Below are 18,560 nucleotides of genomic sequence, written 5' to 3'. Positions count from 1 at the left end.
TTTGCAGTTTCTAAACCTAAAAAAATATTCTGAATTTTGCCTCAAACACATACTGCAGCACGAGTCCTGCTTTCAGAGAAGTTCAACTTCAGCCTTTTGGAGAAGCAAGTACTTACTTTTCTATCTAGTGTGTGCAATTAATGATTTATACCCAGGGCCAACCACACAATGTGAGTTGCAACTTCAGTTTAGAAAGTCTCCGCCATTTCAAACAGGGCAAATTAATTGTAAATACTATTGTAAAATTATGAAAACTGCATTTTTTATTGCTAGCCAAACAAACACAATGTTATCTTAAGTCAAAATTAACTGAAATGAAGTAATCTAATTTGGAAGTGAGTCTTTAGCAAAAATCAATATTTTACAGTGAAAAGGAAGAACAACAACGAAAAACAACAAATTACTAAACCTAATTTATATTCAGCAAAAGAGAAGCAGCTGTTTGTGTCGGAGGAGGCAGGTTATTGGGAAATAAAAATGAAATCAAACAAACTGTCAGAAAGGAAGAGACAAATGACCATCCAGAACTGTTTTATCAAAGCCTCAACTAAAGTGTAAGACTGATAGTGTTAGGCAAGTCTGTGGTTAATCTAAAAGAAAGTGAGGTGGACGATTCACAATGGGATGCATTTTTTTTATTATGAGGGTGCCAGTCACACTAAACATAAAAGCCCTAATGTACAGGGAAACTAATATTGTCACCCTGTGTTAGGATTCTTAATAAGAGTAGCTGCTTCCAACTACACCACAAAAATCCTGATTGTATGATTCAGTTATATTCAAAATATAATTTATTTTCAAACTTTTGATGAGTCTGGAGTTTCCTAACATTTCACTACTTCTGCTCTAGCTGATACAGTTTTCATGTTATATCTATAAATCATAAAGTAAAAATTTGTGCCCAATTAGTGGTCCAATTGGTATATGCTTTATTGAGGAATTAGCCACTACTGAGCACATCACAACTGGTCTCCTCCATATTGAAAAATATTTATTGGTAAATCAACATTACCAAAAGGATATTAATATTTCTCTGCTTGAGACAATTACAGAACAAAGTGGACAATATCAGTTCTGCCAGGCTTTACTGGACCACCAGGCCTGTAAAGAAAGCAGATTTAACAGGGACGCAGATTCCAGCTACACTTTTCCCCACTTGCATTCCAAACTAAGTGACTGAAATCCAGCTTGTACTTAGATCTGCCTGAACTTCATCTGATAAAGGTGTAAATCCAGATGCCCCTGAGCAGACATCTTGAGCCAGAAGGCACTAAACGGACAAGCAAGAACATTGAGCTATAAATGAATGAATGACAGCTCTGATGGACAGAAGAACTTGCCTATAAGGGGACAATGATTTTGTAACTGGAAGTGACATTAATCTAATAAGGAGAATTTATACATTTCCTTCAAACTCTCTGCACCATCCTGAAGATTCCCTCTTGGGACTCTCTCTGGCTGTCTCAAGGGAACTCTGAGGAAACTCCCATGAAAGCTCTACTCCTACTCTGCAAAATGACCTTCTGTAACTAAAGGCTGATGAGCCATTCTGTGTTTGGGGAACAGAGAATGGATATCCTGTAGCAAGCCTACATAGCTATACAACAAGTTTGCTTTCTGGACTGCCGTCACTATACAGGTATTTATAGGGTCTGGATGATGATAAAGAAATATCCCTTTAGGCATTATTGTTGACGACTAAGTCTCGGTAAGGATTCCAGCTGACTAGAGCAGGCATTGTGCTGCTATGACAACCCAGGAAATGGACGGTTTAGCAGGAAACTATTTTTGTTTTAAAGGGAACGGGTAATCGAGAAAGGGAAAAGGAGGGAGAGAAGCAGAAGGCAAGGAGCTTGGCTATCTACGCCTAAGAAGACAGCACGATCAGGCTTTACCCAGGGACATCTGCTATTTGTGGTTGGCCACCCAGAAGATAAGAAGCAGCAATGTGAATCCTCGAGAAGATGCAAGTGCTTTGGTATATGGACCTGTGGTTCTCTGGGTGCTCCTGTTGGTGAGTCGAACTAGTGTTTTAAATTCTTTGGGATAACAAGAAGAAAGCCATATTTGCCTGAGGTCCATTTTTTTCTCTACAGCCTGCAGTACAGCCGGACTCATCACCGTTGCACACAGTCTATGTTTAATCCTTCTCTTTTTGATTTCCTTTTCTTCTGTATGTGTTTCGTACCGGGGATTAAGATTCGGCCACTGGGGGATAGGGAGGCTGGGGAGGGTGTCTGGGGAAAAATGGGATCACTAACGAGCACCCAGTGGTGAAGTGTAGTGATCACACCCCTTACTGGGTGACTGTTACAATCCTCTTTCTCTTTGTGGATCGGGAATTGACAAGCTCTCTACCAAGCCAAGCTGTGTGCCAGTGGGCTGAAAAGGCTGAGAAACAGTCATCACTTCAAGAAAGGAACTTCAGCATCTAAACTCTGGTGTCAGAAAGTGTAATGCTTTTTTCTAATAATATTGCAAATGACACAGCGAAGGGCCTAACATTAGAAAGCAAGCTGAGAAAGCAGCATCACAGAACACTAAAAACAGGATCATGCAGAAAGGTGAAAGAGTGAACTCCAATGCAAGAAGAATCCTCCACTTGAAACAAGAACACCAGCAAACCAACTGCTCCACACGGTATTGAACATTATGTTTAAGGCTTGATATCATAAAACTGTTTATCTATGCAAATATAAATATATTGTTCTAAACAGCAAGTAAACAGACAGCCTTTCTATTTTAGATGTTTATATCTTTCTGTGTCTCGCCTTATATGTCAACATATGCATATGCAGATATGATCTTTCTATAATACTTCTCTAAGGCTCTTAATAGTAAATTGTATTTTTGTGTTTGTTAAAAGGAGTGTACTTCAGTTACCTTGATACAAGTCTAAAGGCTAGAAACCCACCTTCTACAACACAGAATGGTTAAGGTAAATAAAGTACGAGAATTGCCGAATTATTTGATTAATGATAATTAATTAACCAAGTTAAAATTCTTAAAATATCATTCAATTTCCAACATTTATTGGCATCACTCTGGGTTGACATGATACACTCATCACTGCATTAATATAGTCCAATAATTATTTTTGAATCCATGAGCACATTACTAAAATAAATAGTTAAAAAAACATGCCTCCCATAAATTGTTCTTTTGTAAGTTCTCTTCCTAAAAAATATTTTGTATATGCTTTAAGTAAGGAGAAATCCCTAGAGTTGCTGCCTCACCTATCTAGGGTAGGCAGTGTGAATTTTCCGGACCAATAAGAAAACTATGGATAATTATTTCAAGTACATCTAGCTACTGCATTTTTTGATAGAAAAGAAAAATGGTTCATCTGTCTTTGTATTGATTATATGAAGCAAAATAAGAAACAATCCAGAATAATTATCTGCATTCTTTGAATTCCTCTCTTTTGAATCAAATATGCAATTCCATTTTATTTCCTAAATTGTATTTATGAATTGTGTATAATCTCATTACCTGTTGAAGAAAATGAATGGAAGACAATGTTTAAAAGCATTTCTAACCATTAAAATATTCTTACTTTAAGAAAAAACTGACATGTTTAATTAGAAAAATGGATATTCTTCCTAACAACTGCCACATACTAAATTCTGTGAAGCAGGTCTGGTCTTTTGTAGGTTTTGCAAAGTGCAACTGCTGCGTAGTATTATTTCACTATAAGACTTACTTTTTAAGTTTATCACAGACATTATTATACAACATGTGCTAGCATACATGTGTTACCTCCATATCACTCTATCCATTAGTGCTAATAACCTAGTGAGGCATGCCCCCTCCCACTTCAAAAAAACTGTTGGTATCCCACATTCTAGAGAAATAGTCCACACATTTCTTTTGCCATTCACCTCCTGGTGGTAAAGTATACCCTGATCTAATACAGGCCCCTTCTGAAATTGCCCTAATATCTCTTCTATTAAGGGTTTGGGTGCTTCCTGTTTTGAAAAGTACCTTTTCTTTTTTGATCAGCTATAATTACAAAATCACATTTTTCTGATTTTATGTACTTTCTTCTTTATGAAATGGACAATGGATAAAACAACTATTTTCAGCACACTCCACATGACTCTTAGCCTTTGGGATCTACACATTTTTATGTCTCCCTGTCCACACCCAAAACATATCACATTGGCAACATCATGCTTCCCAGTTTTTAGAGGTAATAGGACCACAAACTACACCGCCCTTTGTTGCACCCAAAAATGACTGGATAAGTCTGAGGGGAATTAATAGTTTTTCTTCCTTCTAGCTAGATCCAGGGATGAGTTCAAATGTTTAGGAAGACTGTGAATAATCCAGGTCCTCATCTCAGGCTCCATCACCTATAAAAGTTGCTTTAGATCAATGAAGTCAATTATTATCATTTTGCTGTTTTGTTGGGGTTTAAGACAATTAATATATTGTTTTCTTAGCCAGGCTTGTAACTGTAATGAGGTTTTGCTACTCTTCCACTGATTCATCTGATATAAGTGAAGTGAAGTGAAGTGATCATCTACTGTTAAATTCTGCTCCGTACTTCTAAAAAAATTTTAATTTTTTATTGAGGATTTGTTCTGTTCTGTGTATTGTATTGTATTGACCCCCTTCTTTTGACACCCACTGCACGCCAAACCTACCTGGAAAGGGGTCTCTCTTTGAACTGCCTTTCCCAAGGTTTCTTCCATTTTCTCTACTAGGTTTTTTTTGGGAGTTTTTCCTTGTCTTCTTAGAGAGTCAAGGCTGGGGGGCTGTCAAGAGGCAGGGCCTGTTAAAGCCCATTGCGACACTTCCTGTGTGATTTTGGGCTATACAGAAATAAACTGTATTGTATTGTATAAGTGAAGGAAACTCTCTAGACTGATCTCAAACTTACTCAGGATGTCTGGTTTCAAGTGTTATCCATTGACTCAGTAGGGTTCATGGCTACAAAAGGCACTTGTGTCTTACCTTTTAATAAGGGCATTAATCATTTTGGCCATAAGAATACAACAGCCTAAATACAATACCTAAATGTCCTCTTCTTTCTTTTAGGCGAGAAGCTTTGTGCCTTCTATCAACCTTAACCATCGTGCAGCTATACCGACTTGGGTGGAATCTGCAACCTCAGTGTGAGACAGGCTTGTACTTACACATAGAACACCTCTCTCTAAGCTTCTCTGCAAATCCACGTGCTATCTCGGTTTACTAAAACGTCAACTGGTGTGGTGCTGCAGAGACTCTGGTTCTGCACTTTTTCCATCTATCATGAGCTTTCAGACACTGTCAGCACACCATTTCCAATACCTTGACTCCAGAAGATATTGCTGCTGCTTACTCTGGGGACTGTTTGTGGAGTTATCCTTCCTCTGATGAAACAGTAAGTGTTTCAGGTACCTTATTTGGTGCCATCTATCCCCTCATTAAGGTCTTCTGGTTACCCTTGGTTCATCTTACCACTGCCACCAAAAATGTCACAAGCCACCTGTTGGTGCAGATGCCCTAGTAGCAGTTCAGGACTAAGGGTTTAAATTGGGTGGGGATAAAGATGGCAGTTGTATAAAAAAAGAGACTTTATTGCTCACAGTTAGTTAAAAATTAACTCACAGTCAAGGGTGAAACAAATATTTACAATGAAAAATTGTCAAAAGAAAAATACATACAGCATAAAATAAAAGACTAGTCTGTATGACTGCTAATATCATAATAACTGTATAGCACATGAAAAAGTTACACTCTGTCTTTCAGACATGCTCTGTTGCTAGATAACAGTCAGCTGGCAAGTGAAATTCCAGTGTACCAGAATGTTAAAAGAATGTTTCCCTCATTTGCTGACTACATGTTCTGTTTGCTTTAAAAATATTATTTTTACCTGTCTAAGTATGTTTCAGGGACTCATCCTGAATGGAATGCCATTTCATCATACAGTAAATACACACTCATACACTCTTACACATTTTCATGTACACACTTAGTAGATGTTTTTATCTAAAGTCAGTTAGTCAGTCATTCTCTAACCGGCTATATGCTAACACAGGGTCACGGGGGTCTGCTGGAGCCAATCTCAGTCAACACAGGGCGCAAGGCAGAAACAAACCCCAGGCAGGGCGCCAGCCCACCGCAGGGCACACACACACCAAGCACACACTAGGGACAATTTAGGATCAATGCACCTAACCTGCATGTATTTGGACTGTGGGAGGAAACTGGAGCACCTGGAGGAAACCAACGCAGACACGGGGAGAACATACAAACTCCACGCAGAGAGGACCCGGGAAGCGAACCCAGGTCTCCTTACTGCAAGGCAGCAGCGCTACCACTACACTACAAGTGTTACAGGACAAGGTTACAAAAATGATCACCACAATTGAAGAGCTCTAAACCAAACAAAACATAAAACTAGTTAATCTTTCCATAGTTACAAGAACTTACCAAACCATTATCAAGTAGAACTTGTTTAAACTGACCTTAATACATTACACATTTATTAATTTAACTTTAATCAAGTCTGTAGTTGCAAAGTTAGAGCATCACTTGTTTGAAAAACAGAAATGATAACTCTGCATCCTATTTGAGATCTTATTTAGCTCAAACTGTTGTGTCACTAAACAGTATCTGTTCTGCAATCACATTTCAATCCCTGGTGGTAATAAGGATGAGTAACTTTTATCCATCCATCCATTTTCCAACCCGCTGAATCCGAACACAGGGTCACGGGGGTCTGCTGGAGCCAATCCCAGCCAACACAGGGCACAAGGCAGGAACCAATCCCGGGCAGGGTGCCAACCCACCGCAGGACACACACAAACACACACACCAAGCATACACTAGGGCCAATTTAGAATCACCAATCCACCTAACCTGCATGTCTTTGGACTGTGGGAGGAAACCGGAGCGCCCGGAGGAAACCCACGCAGACACGGGGAGAACATGCAAACTCCACGCAGGGAGGACCCGGGAAGCGAACCCAGGTCTCCAGATCTCCCAACTGCGAGGCAGCAGCGCTACCCACTGCGCCACCGTGCCGCTGCAACTTTTATTTATAGTATAATTAAATCATGTTTTTCCATTAATAGTTTAATGTAAAATATTTTTTTCTTCAAAAAAATTAAAAGTAAAAACAAGATTGGTTCAGAATATACATCCACAATTAATCAAACATACTTTTCTCAGTTTAATTTTGCAGGATGTTCTAGAATATACTGCATATATTGTAAATAGTGCTGCATCTCAGTTATATAACTGATGTTTAAAACACATAATGAAAATATCAGGAGTTTATTAAATACATTTCTTATAAAGTAGCAAGGCATTTTAACTGTTACCTTTATATAGCCACATTTGTCTGAATTATTTTGCTGCCAAAGTTGATTTGAAATGAGTACTTTGACAATTATAAGTTGCCCCCAGTCATGTATATAATAGATAGATAGATAGATAGATAGATAGATAGATAGATAGATAGATAGATAGATAGATAGATAGATAGATAGATAGATAGATAGATAGATAGATACTTTATTAATCCCAAGGGGAAATTCACATACTCCAGCAGCACCTTACTGATACAAAAAACAATATTAAATTAAAGATTGATAATAATGCAGGTAAAAACAGACAATAACTTTATATAATGTTAATGTTTACCCCCCCGGGTGGAACTGAAGAGTCGCATAGTTTGGGGGAGGAACGATCTTCTCAGTCTGTCAGTGGAGCAGGACAGTGACAGCAGTCTGTCGCTGAAGCTGCTCCTCTGTCTAGAGATGACACTGTTTAGTGGATGCAGTGGATTTTCCATAATTGATAGGAGCCTGCTGAGCGCCCGTCGCTCTGCCACAGATGTTAAACTGTCCAGCTCCATGCCAACAATAGAGCCTGCCTTCCTCACCAGTTTGTCCAGGCGTGAGGCGTCTTTCTTCTTAATGCTGCCTCCCCAGCACACCACCGCATAGAAGAGGGCACTCGCCACAACTGTCTGATAGAACATCTGCAGCATCTTATTGCAGATGTTGAAGGACGCCAGCCTTCTAAGGAAGTATAACTGGCTCTGTCCTTTCTTACACAGAGCATCAGTATTGACAGTCCAGTCTAATTTATCATCCAGCTGCACTACCAGGTATTTATAGGTCTGCACCATCTGCACACAGTCACCTCTGATAATCATGTGGTCCATGAAGGGTCTGGGCCTCCTAAAATCCACCACCAGCTCCTTGGTTTTGCTGGTGTTCAGGTGTAGGTGGTTTGATCGCACCATTTAACAAAGTCATTGATTAGGTCCCTATACTCCTCCTCCTGCCCACTCCTGATGCAGCCCACGATAGCAGTGTCATCAGCGAACTTTTGCATGTGGCAGGACTCCGAGTTGTGTTAGAAGTCTGATGTATATAGGCTGAGCAGAATCGGAGAAAGTACTTGTGGCGCTCCTGTGTTGCTGACCACAATGTCAGACGTGCAGTTCCCAAGACACACATACTGAGGTCTGTCTTTAAGATAGTCCACGATCCATGCCACCAGGTATGAATCTACTCCCATCTCTGTCAGCTTGTCCCTAAGGAGCAGAGGTTGGATTGTGTTGAAGGCGCTAGAGAAGTCTAGAAACATAATTCTTACAGCACCACTGCCTCTGTCCAAGTGAGAGAGGGATCGATGTAGCATATAGATGATGGCATCCTCCACTCCCACCTTCTCCTGATATGCAAACTGCAGAGAGTCGAGGGCATATTGAACCTGTAGCCTCAGGTGGTGAAGCAGCAGCCCCTCCATGGTCTTCATCACATGTGATGTCAGAGCAACAGGCCGGAAGTCATTCAGCTCACTAGGACGTGATACCTTTGGGACTGGGGTGATGCAAGATGTTTTCCAAAGCCTCTGGACTCTCCCCTGTTCCAGGCTCAGGTTGAAGATGCGCTGTAGGGGACCCCCCCAGCTCCGATGCACAGACCTTCAGCAGTCGTGGCGATACTCCATCTGGACCCGCTGCTTTGCTGGCACGAAGTCTCCTCAGTTCTCTGCTCACTTGCGCTGTTGTAATTATGGGTGGGGATGTCTCTCCTATGCTGGTATCAGCAGAAGGATGTGTGGAGGGTGCAGTACTCCGAGGTGAGAGTGAGAGTGGGTTAGGGTGGTCAAACCTGTTAAAGAAGTTGTTCATTTGGCTTGCTCTCTTCATGTCTCTCTCTTCACGTCTCTCTCGATGGTGGTACCCCGCTTCGAGCTGCAGCCAGTGATGATCTTCATCCCATCCCACACTTCCTTCATGCTGTTATTCTGCAACTTCTGCTCCAGCTTTCTCCTGTACTGCTCCTTCGCCGCCCTGAGTTGGACTCGGAGTTCCTTCTGCACGCGCTTGAGCTCAAGCTGATCACCGTCTTTAAAAGCCCTTTTCTTCTGGTTCAAAAGGCCCTTGATGTCACTTGTAATCCATGGCTTGTTATTAGCATAGCAGCGTACAGTTCTTACTGGAACTACAATGTCCATACAGAAGTTGATGTAGTCAGTAGTGCAGTCAACAACTTCCTCAATGTTCTCACTATGTGATCCCTGCAGAATATCCCAGTCTGTAGTTCTAAAACATTCTCTCAGAGCATTCTCAGCCTCCGGGGTCCACTTCCTGAATGATCGTGTGGTTGCAGGTAGGACCCTCACTTTTGGTTTGTAGTGAGGCTGAAGCAGAACCAGGTTACGATCTGCTTTCCCAAGCGCAGGCAGCGGGGTGGCGCTGTATGCGTCTTTAACGTTTGCATACAGTAAATCAATAGTCTTATTTCCCCAGGTGTTACAGTCCACATACTGGGAGAAGGCCGGTAATGTTTTGTCCAGCGTCACATGGTTAAAGTCTCCAGCGATTAGCACAAGCACCTCAGGGTGCTGCGTTTGTAACTTAGCAACAGCAGAATGGATGATGTCACTCGCTGTCTCCACGTCCGCCCGAGGAGGGATGTACACGATGACAACAATGATGTGTCCAAACTCCCTGGGCAAGTAATAGGGACGCAAACTTACGGCCAACAGTTCGATGTCCCTGCAGCAAGTGGAGACTTTGACATTAACATGTCCAGAGTTACACCACCGTGTATTAAGATAGAGAGCGAGTTCTCCTCCTTTGTGCTTCCCACAGGTACTTGCATCTCTGTCCGCTCTAACTGTGCTAAACCCGGGTAGCTCCACGTTAGCATCTGGGATGGTGTTAGTTAGCCACGTTTCGCAAAAACACAGCAAACTGCATTCTCTGTAGGTTCTAACATTTTTCACCAGCGCAGCCAGTTCGTCAATCTTATTTGAGATTGAGTTCACATTCCCCAGAATAATATGATATATCTTATTAAATAATACATCACGGGAACTAAAAACATAGGTATAATCATGTAAAATTGGGTATAGAATAAACAATAAAATCAGCCAATCATATCATAGCTGTATTATAGGTGTAAAAAATCTGATATGTGGAAAATTAAGTGAGGTACAAATAAAAGAGGAACATTTTCCTGATGATGATTACATTTAAAATTTTACTTGTGATGTATGGTACACTGCTTTCATATATGTATATATATATATATATATAAATGTTTTTCATTTAATGTAAAATGCCTTATGGAGGTAGTCTTCAAACACCTTGAACTGAATTTAAAAATGGAATTTGAAAATGCATTCATAAAATAACATTATTACTATTTTTGATGTTACATCAGCTCTCATTATGTCTGTCTACAGCACTGCCCATACCTAAACCTTTTTGCACCCACATATATGAACAAGAAAACAATTTCTTTTTTTCCTTGAGTCGCATGCTTTTAAACAAACATTTTTAATATTCAGGGACTGGCAGTTTAAATTTCATCTCAAATATGCATCTTGTTTCTCTCAAGCCTTGACTGTTTTGACATTTTCTTCGATTAAATTATAAACAAGCAGCCTGCTTGATGGTGGGGCTGGAGCCACTAATTTCCCTAATTGTTTGCAGTTGTCTGGCCTGCAGAAGGCTGGTCCTGTTAGAAAGTCAGTGATTACAGGTCTAAAGACTTCCTTTGTGTGTTTATTCAGCAGATAGGGTTCAAACACTCACATTAGTTAAATTATAGATTTGAGTTTCTTTGGGAAGACCCGCTGATCACTGAATAACATCATTGGCAGTCCAACACTGCACAGCCTTCCCCGAAGGCACAATTGTCTCCTCTAAACATTTCAGTTAGTATGGGTTTTGAATGGGGACAGGCAAAGATATTGTGGAGTTTCTGCTGGGAGGATGGAGAAGTAAAACACAGCAGAAAAATGACCTGCCAGGATGCTGATCAATCCTGTAAGGTATATAAAACAGTTCTTGTGTCGATCTAATTATTTGTAATTTATGAGTTCACATCTATTAATACAAAGGAAAATGTTTTAAAAAGCGGATTTCTCATTACGGGTAAATGGAATGAACTGAGAGCTGAAAAAGAACATCCAGATCCCAGAAGACCAGAGCAAAGTGCTAATTAAACAGGCATGCATGAGATGTCTTTAGAAAACTACTGTCTCCAGATTGCACTTTGGAGCTCTAGCATTACTACGCAACTTTACACAGTTTCTTAATTTAGGAGTCAACCTGTGGCATTTTAATAAAGTGAAAGAAGGTGTCAGTGACACACATTTTTCTAAGCTTTCTACTCCTTAGTAAGCAATTGATTATGAACTGTACAGTAGTACACTTATGTCAGATACACTGTGATCATTGAGTAAATCTTTGATCTATGCAAATTTACCTTAGTTGTGTTTTCTTTTCTAAAATGAAATTATGTTAATTTATGTAACAGACATTATGCCTAATTTTCAAAGGGTGTTTTGAAACCCATCCTTCAATTTTGAGGAAGTCTGTCCAGTAATTTTACTGTTCTAGTCTAATATTGTGGTTGCTGAAGATATCTGGCACTGCATCATTGTCTTACATGTATGTCTCTTTGAAGCAAAAAATAAATACAGTATTTCACAAACCTTCAGCTATTTGTGCATTATTACTCATAAATATGTCAAAAATGCATTAGTATCAAGATTAATGTGTTTTTTATTACAGTGTAAAAAATGATAAAAACAAACCACAAATTTGAAGTTGTGTAATCCACTTCACTTACGCGGTGTCAAGCCCGCTAGCACTCACAAGAAGATGTAAACCAATCCCGGAGTGGGCACCGAAACAAAGAAATTATAAAACCTTACTCATGCAGTGCAACAAAAAACAACAACAAAAGGAATCAACCAAACTATAATCAAAGTTGGTATCATGGAAGATAACAATAAACTTAAAATCATGATAATGCAAAAATGGTACTATCAGATGCAATTCTGTTATTAATTAGTGCCATCTTCTATAGCTTTTATTATAAAAATTAATATTTCATTTGCATTTATAGAGCTTGGAAGGTTATTTGGAATGCGCTGTCTTGTGTAGGGCACTAAAAAGGCAGAAGTTGACTGACAGACTAATACTAGGGTATATTTTCCAGCATTAGCTAACATCCCTTTGAGTTTCAGCTTCTTAAATATTGTTCCAAAACTACACTGTATACAGGTGCTTTATTTATGTCTTGGAAATTAAATCAGTCATTCTGCCTCATTGTTTCAATGCTTTGAGTGTTTTTTTTTACTAAAGTACACATTATAAAAGGTACTTTGTAAGGGAAAGATAAATTAATTGATTGAACAGTTTTGCACTTTTTCAAATAATCAGATTTCAGTAGGTTGTCAAATTAACATCTAAAGCTATCTTGGAATGCTGTATATAATTATTTGTAGCATCTCAGCCTAAACCAAATTCTAAATGCCTCAAGAAATTTGATATTGCATAATACATTTTTACTATGTGAAATGATATTGCTTTGTCAGAGAAATTAGCATGGCATACAGTTCTCATTCAGAATTATTCAGTTCAGGGTTATGGAAGGCTGAAGCCTATCGTAATAATTGTAAGGTTTTCATATGTCATTTTCTCTAACTAGCATGTATTCTCTTATATTTTGTACATTTTGACATTGTTACTATTTCATTTCATTTGTTTATTTACGTTTTAACAGTTTTTTTCATTTTCTACCATGACAGCCCAAATTTGCATTCACTGTTTATGGCAACAATGTCTGTTGCTACCACATTGCAGGCTGAAACTGCAACACATATATTCATGGTGATGAAGTGTATTACCTATTACAGAACCAATTTAGAAAGTCAGCCCTTTTTCTGTTTTTTTTTTTTTTTTTCTTTTTGATTTTTGGATTTCACATTGGGCTTTGACAATTGCTTCTCTCTGGTCTAAGACCCCTGCTTATTGTTTTGAGATTGATTTTTTTATATGTATATATAGTATTTTTATATTTAGTTTATATGTATTTTGCCATGTTACTATCACTTTGTGCCAGTTAGCCTATCCTGGTAGCATTTGATGCAAGGTAAGAATTAACCCTGGACAGAGCACAAGTACAATTCTGAGCAAACCATATAACCAACTTAATTTGCAGATCTACAGACATGTGAGAAGAAAACCAGAATACAGGGGAAATTTGCAGATTTTACATGGGCAATGATCAGATGCTGGATCAGTAAGGTGAGCTCATCTGTTAACTCCAGCCGTCTGGCGTTTTTTTTCTGTCCTTCCTGGCCATCGGACCTTACTTATTCTATGTTAATTAATGTTGTCTTATTTTAGTTCTTACTTTGTCTTTTATTTTTCTTTTCTTCATCATGTAAAGCACTTTGAGCTACATTATTTGTATGAAAATGTGCTATATAAATAAATGCTGCTGTCTGCATTAGTGTCAATCTCAATAAACAAAACATATATTTTAAAGTTTTTATTATAACATTTTCCTAGTTGGTGCCTTCCAAAAGCTTATGGAGAAAAAACAGTCTCACTGGATTGGCTTAAGTGTAATGCATATAGGAGCAGTAAGACAAACTGTTAATCTTTGTTCACTGAGGCTTGCTCTATGGCAAGTGATATTTCACTAATAAAAAGGAATGTTCATTTCACCAAAAATAACATTTTGTACCAACAAATCTTCAAATAGTTGCACTCAAAAAAAGAAGTGTGCTACCTAACATAGTCCCTAACCATCAGGAAACCTTCTCGAAATTCAAAGTACTGTGTATCACTCGAAATACCTTGTTAAGGTAACCACATCCTTTTGTACATCACCATTATGAAGTGTTAAAGGATACCAACCAGCTAAAGCTGATACAATGAGTACTTATGAAAACACAAGTCTATATTTTATTTTATAAAATTATTTAAAAATAGCACAGCAATATGCAAACACTATACAAGCATTAAGGATCTTTAGTGACTATTGTGAAAAGAAATCTGACTAACACTAAGTTTCCAAAAGTAAGTCCTCCATTAGACCCACACAGTGCAGACCAAAGCCACAGTAGGAATGCAAAGCGATACTTAGTGAGTAATGCACACTGTAGATGGCAACACACAGAGGAACAAGGAGAACATGAGATACGACCAGAACACATACATGCCATATCCACAAATACATCATTAGGGCCAGACCCCCCAGCATTAGAAAGGGAAAGCAGTGGTGTTCTCAGGATGACAGATGGCATCTGACACTCCCCTTGAGGAGTCTGTGAGCCCTAGAAGGGAATCCCATGGGCATCAACAACTTTTGGCTTGTAGTGGGAACTTAATTCCACAAGGGAAAATATGGAACTGTGCTGTCCCTCTAATACAGGGGTGTCCAGCTCTGATCCTGGAGGGACAGAGTGGCTGCTGGTCTTGCTTCCTGTCACTTTCTTCAACAGGCTACCAATTTCTGCTGTTAATTGACTTCTATTCCCTTCATTTTAATTGTCACATTTTTAAAGACTCCAACCTCTGAAATGATTTTTTTTTCTGTTAAATGGAAGCCAAACAAAAATGAGATGTGAAGTGAGCCAAAAGATGACCAGCCAACTTTCCAACCACCTTCTTAATTAGAAGACGATTCCTGTTGTTAATTAAACCTGTTATTTACCTCAATGGTTTGCTGGTACCCTCATTCTGCCACAGCAGACATTTCCATAACAGTTGATTTTTTTTCTAAAGGAAATGTCAAATTCTTTTACAGACCTGAGAAGGTTAACATAACTGAGAAATTCACCTTTCTTTATTTTCAGATACTGTATGCTGGACTCGGGTTAGCTGGTCATGGGTTGGCTTGCTTTGTGTCTTATTACTGTTTCATTGCTAATTAAAGAAAAAAAGAAACAATTAAGAGGTCCATCCATCCATCCATTTTCCAACCCGCTGAATCCGAACACAGGGTCACGGGGGTCTGCTGGAGCCAATCCCCCGTGCCGCCCCAATTAAGAGGTCTGCATCTTAAATAGCAAGTCAATTACAAATAAGGCAAAATAAGTTAATTAGCAGCAGAAACTGGTCACTAATTAAGAAAATGGTTAGAATGAAAGTCTGCAGCCACTGCGGCCCTCCAGGATTGCAGTTGGACACCCCTGCTGTAATAGAACAGACAGCTGAGGACCACTCTTGGAGGTCTGGCCATTTAACATTTAACAGCCTCAAGTGTGGGCATCAATTTGTTTGCTACATTTTTCAGATACTGAAAAAAGTGCATCAATGTGCTTTGTTCTTGAGAAAAAGCCATCTAGTTGTACAATTCAAGCAGAATTTTAATGTAGAAGGTTGGGACACATGCAGACTATAACTTTGGTTTTGAAAATTAAACTTTGTTGAACACTCCAGTTTGTGTTTACTGACATTAGCAAATGTCCAAATGATTATTCCTTTAAGAAAGACCTTTTGCCACTAATGAATAAACAACTATCTAAAAGGACATGTTGTATGTTCCTATTAGAACATTGCAAACTTTAAGAAGGGCACTGTCTGTTCTTTATTCTGTTAGTTTTGGAACATTTATGAGGCCTTAAATGTTTTACTATTTCTTAATGAAACCTCCCTATTAGTGAAACAGCCAAGATTATGTTTGATGGTTATCAATTTCTGTTTTTATATGTGGCTGCCAAGATGCATCAGTTGACAGCACATGTATCTGAAATCATATTTTAACCTAAATGTGCACATCATTATAAGAGTAGAATGGAATATTAATTGGATACTCTAAATCAAAACTAATATGCAGAGATAGTTCATTAGAAGCGTATAAGATATAAATATCAATGTAAGTGAATAGCTATATGAAAAGAGAGCTTAAGCCATGTAGTAATCTAACCTACTTCCCTTTGCATTGTGGAAGGCAATGAAGAAAGATGAGTAGAATGGAAGTGGACAGGTGTTTTTTTTATTAGCTTCAGAGCCATACTTTCAGAAGAAATCGACAATCAGTAGGTAATCATTTCTTGTTCTAAGATGGATCTGATTGTTACAGCCACATTCTATGGCCACTAAACTAAACCGAGATTTGCCCCATTCAGAGATGCAAAATTATTAGGTTTCTGCTATTTTTCAGTTTTAAGACAAGCAATATGAAAATATTGTTGTATTAATTAAACAACAATGTACTTTGTAAGGCAATATTATCATCAGATAGTTTGTAACATACATTACATTCCCATGTTCAAAGTGCTTACAAACTAATGTAAGTCTGAGACATGTACAGTATGTGTCCTTATCACTAAAGCTATGGCTGTAATAAAATGTGGTCATCCTTTTTCAGCAGGCTAAGTGTCAGTTCATGTCACAAAAATGCTTGCCAATCCAAATAAAAAAGAACTTCAAATCAAACGTTATTTTTTGATGTAAATATTGAGTGAAATAAAAATATGCATTTGCTGTAGTTTGAAAAAAAGATCTTTCAGAGACATAACCGAAGCTGCTATACAAGTAAATAATGTACTGAAACTGTAATAAAGAAAAAAAACACAGATAAGTACCATTTAAATTACAATTTCATCATTATAATTTTGTCTTTAGCCACTGATTAATGATACTGGTTCTCTGAGACATCATTGAACTTGTTCTAACATTTTAATATTGAACTTTTTGCCATATGATTTATCAGTTTACCTTTGGAAACTCTTTATTACCATTAACTTTTTGCATAATAATTTGTTTTAAAAAATTGAATGCTTACAAAAACCATGTAAAGTAACAAAGCTAAACAACTTCGCAACCATTTGCTGCTAATTTTAGAAAACACATGCAGGTAATATTTTTATGCCAATCCTAAACTAATTCATTTGGCAGAATAAACAGAAAACTAATTTTATCAATAAACAACAAAATGACCAAAGCAGTAGCCAGACAATCTTGAATCAAGACAAGACAATCTTATTTTAAGAATAACTGACTTGAGTAGATTTGTATGTGTAAGATATATAATCTCATTTTTAGAAAATTTAACAAGTTAACAAGTTAAACTTTCTCACTATATTGGCAGATAATTTTGCTTGATTCTAGTACCTTTTTCTTGTTGGCAGATAATTTTGCTTGATTCTACAGATAATTTTGCTTGATTCTAGTACCTTTTTCTTGTTTTACAAGAAAAAGGTACTAGAATCAAGCAAAATTATCTGCCAACAAGAAAAAGGTACTAGAATATAGTGAGAAAGTTTAACTTGTTAACTTGTTAAATTTTCTAAAAATGAGATTATATATCTTACACATACAAATCTACTCAAGTCAGTTATTCTTAAAATAAGAAAAACAAGATCTATTATCTCTTTTCAAGATTGTCTGGCTTGTTAAGATTTCATTTTTTGCAGTGTACTCTTTTATGCCATATAGTGCTTAGTTCATAACAAAGTTTTGTTGCATCCACTCTTTCAAGTGTATTTTTTCTATTTTTATTTCAGTAATAAACCTTATTAATGATTTGAAAAACTTATTTTTATGATTTACAAATGCAATTACTTTATGCTGTTAACATGAGAGGTAAATAATAAAATGGAACTATTATCAGCTATTGTGCATTGGTTGAAACTGTTCACATAGAATAAGCTAGGGCAATACTAAAACTAAGGGATCAAGGACAAGTACATGTTAATATCTATATGCCATGCTACCATACAGCACATACTCAAATGACAGTTAGGCTAGGCAATTGTTCTGATGCTCTATGTTTATGCCCTCAAGGAAATTCATATAAACACAAGTACAGCACTCATTCTCCAGACAAAAAACACCCTATCCAAGAATCAATTTTCTGACCTGGCACTGAATGGTGACATGCTCACTTATTATGTTGCCATACACTTCCCTGAGGCTGTAGGTGTTACTTTCACAGTTGCCTCTTCCACCTTAAATTTTCAACTTATTTTGTATGTTGTCCAAAGAGTTAATAATCAGCAATCCAGATTACCAATCTACTTTACTAATAATTATTGTGAAACAGTGTTAACAAGAAAAAGTGGAAAAGAAAAGAATGATTGTTTGGGACGTTTAAATTTTTAATGCTTGAGTGATAGTGACACATTTCTGTAGTTTTATAATTAACTAAAAATTAGTTATTCTTCTCCTCAGCAAACCTTTATTCAGGCAGACTAAATCAGAACAACACTGTAGCTTGGTTCTCATCATTTTATGTAGTGTATGAAACTCACCAGGTGTTCTTTATTATCAGAAATATTACAGAAACTCATAT

This window comes from Erpetoichthys calabaricus, chromosome 8, assembly GCF_900747795.2.
Source record: "Erpetoichthys calabaricus chromosome 8, fErpCal1.3, whole genome shotgun sequence".
NCBI lineage: Eukaryota > Metazoa > Chordata > Cladistia > Polypteriformes > Polypteridae > Erpetoichthys > Erpetoichthys calabaricus.
This window is presented reverse-complemented; position numbering follows the sequence as displayed.